The following is a 2,900-nucleotide window of genomic DNA, read 5'->3' on the forward strand; positions in this document are numbered from 1 at the left end:
AACTCCTACCAACCTCCTACCCCCACCCCCACCAGGACTCTGGGCCAAGCTGGGAGCCTGGCTGACGAGAACTAGAACAGGGCTTGCAGGTCACAGCTGCTGGAAATTGGTTTGTGTGGCTTCTCAAACAGGCCAGCCAGCTTCTGCCCTAGATAAGGTAGCAGGTAGCCTACTTGGGCCGGCCCTGGAGCCCCCCCACCCCCACCCCGGCTCCCCTCCCAGGCTCCGGGCAAGGGGCAGACCAGAAGGCTCCTGGAAGTCGGCTAGGTCCAAATTATAATCAGCCCACTCTCTAGGGTCTTCAAAGCCCCCCACATTCTGAGCCCCTTATGCAGGACAAGTCACTTGGTCCCCACAACCACCCTGTAAGGTAGGGGTGAGGATACCACATGTCACAGGTGAGAAACGGGGGCACAGAGGCAGGAAGGTGAGTGGTCCAAGACATCAGTTAACAGGGGCAGGGCTGAATCCCACCCAGGGAGTCCAGGGGCACAGCCTCAGGAGCTGCCATTCGGCCCTGGTGTTGGCTTGACGCTCAGGGCTCAGCTTCTTCAGTTGTGAGATGGGACTGCTCACTGGGCCACCCGTGGGCGATCAGGCAGACCAAATGCAAGCCTTCGGACACTGTTTAGAAAGCAAACAGCCAAGCGGAGCATAGTTGGAAGGATTCGCATTTAGACTCCAGTCCCTGGGATTCTGTGGCTCGGTCTTCTCATCTGTTAACTTGTTGTTCGTTACTGTCGAGTCGGTCCCAACTCATTGTGACCTAATAGAACGAAGCGTCGCCCAGTCCTGTGCCAGCCTCACAATTGTTCTTATTTCTGAGCCCTTTGTTTCAGCCACCGTGTCCACCTATCTCACGGAAACCTCCTGCTTTTTTGCTGCCCCTTCATTTTACCGAGCATGATGTCCTTTCTCCAGGGACGGGTGTCTCCTGACAGCATGTCCAACATATGCAAGAAGACTCACCGTTCTTGCTTCTAAGGAACACTCTGCTTGTATTTCTTCCAAGACAGATCTGCTGGTTCTTTGGCAATCCAGGAGACTTTCAATAGCCTTTGTCAAACACCATAATTCAAATGCATCGGTTTTTCTTCAGTCTTCCTTATTCAGTGTCCACTGTCACATGCATATGAGGCCACTAAAAATACCGTGACTTGGGTCAGGTGTACCTTTGTCCTCAAAGTAACATCTGTGCTTTACAATACTCCAAAGAGGTATTGTGCAGCAGATTTACCCAATGCAATGCATGCATAGTTTGATCTCTTGACTACTGCTTCCATGAGCATTGATAGTGGCTCCGGGCAAGACAAAATCCTTGACAAGCTCAATCTTTTCTCCGTGGCTCATGATGTTACCTATGGGCCCAGTTGTGAGGATTTTGGTTTTCTTGACATTGAGTTGTCATCCATACTGCAGGCTGCAATCCTTGCTCTTCATCAGCAAGGGCTTCAAGTCCTCCTCACTTTCAGCAAGCAAGGTTGTGTCATCTGTTACTACAGGTTGTTAGCAAGCCCTCTGTGAACTGGAGATGATCAATTCCTGCTTCCCATGGAGATGGTAGTGAAACTTCCATGTGGCTCAGAGCTTAGCAGTAAATTCAAGCCAAATTCATTGCCATCCGTTGTTTTGGACCCATAGCAACTTAGACAATACCTGAAATGTAGTCACCAGTCTCGGCTGTGATGCCAAAAACCTATCACCACCCCAAATACAGTGCAGAGCAGAGCTCAGTGTTGCTTCTGAGCTCAGTGTTGCATCTTACATCTTATCCTCTCCATTTACTCAAACACAAAAAACAAAATCCCACTGCTGTACAGTTGCTTCTGACTCTGCGATGTTATTGGACAGAGGAGAATTGTCCTTTCTGTTAGCAGCAGAGCACTTAGCCACTGTCCCACCCAGCCTTCTATTATCTGTAAGATGGGAACATACAAATACCTCTCTCGCTCACCCACAGCCATTGAGTGGATACTGACTTATAGAAATCCTACAGGACAGGGTAGAACTGTCTCTGTGGGTTCCTGAGACAGTAACTCTTTTACAGGAGTGGAAAGCCTCATCCTTCTCCTGAGGAGTGGCTGGTGGCTTCAGACTGCTGACCTTGAAGTTAGCAGTCCAAAGCATAACCACTACACCATCAGGGCTCCATGACGAATACCTCCAACCAAGTAGGTATTTGTAGGGTTGTTAAGAGGGTTAGGGAAAATACCTTATGTAGCACATCCTCAATGCTACATAAATGTTAGCGAACATTATTATTTATTAACCGCGTCCTCCTAGGGTTTCCAACATTAAATGGAACAATGCAGATAATGCACTTAGCACAGTCTTAACTCAAGTAGGTGCTCAGTTAAGTAAATAACAGGTTTTTCCCATCTCCAAGGCCCTGATAAAGGGACTACAGGTACCAGCATGCCTTACCCTTCTAGTAGCTGTTCCTCCGCCCGGTGCTGGCGTACTGCATGCCGGGAGTTGAAGTCCTCTCGGGCGAGGCCCCGCCTCGCCCCTGCTGGGGGAGGTGGTTGGAGAGCCGCCCTGCCGGCCTTTGAATTTTGCCGCGAAAAGCGCGCGTGGTCGCCCCCCAGTCCCGCCCCCTACAAGACGCCGAGCCGCGTCACCCTGGTAACCGCCTCTCGGCCGTCGCTGATTGGGCCAGGCTGCGGGGGGCGGGCAGGGGATGAGACGCGCCGGCGGCGGCCAGTGCCTGTCAATCGGGCCGGAGCGGAGGAGCGGAGCAGCGGAGCCGCGGACAGGACAGCTGGGCCGGTGGCTCCGCGGAGGGGCTGCGCACGCTGGCCGGGGTCGGCGGAGAGCTGAGTCCGCCGCCTGCGGGACGCGGCGCCCGGGCCTAGGACTAGGCGCCGGCGCACGCCCGGCGGTGCGAGGCGGCGGCCCCC

The sequence above is a fragment of the Echinops telfairi genome, unplaced genomic scaffold (genome assembly GCF_000313985.2).
Source record: "Echinops telfairi isolate 266 unplaced genomic scaffold, ASM31398v2 ScPeMD7_7412;HRSCAF=8450, whole genome shotgun sequence".
NCBI classification, from domain to species: Eukaryota; Metazoa; Chordata; class Mammalia; order Afrosoricida; family Tenrecidae; genus Echinops; species Echinops telfairi.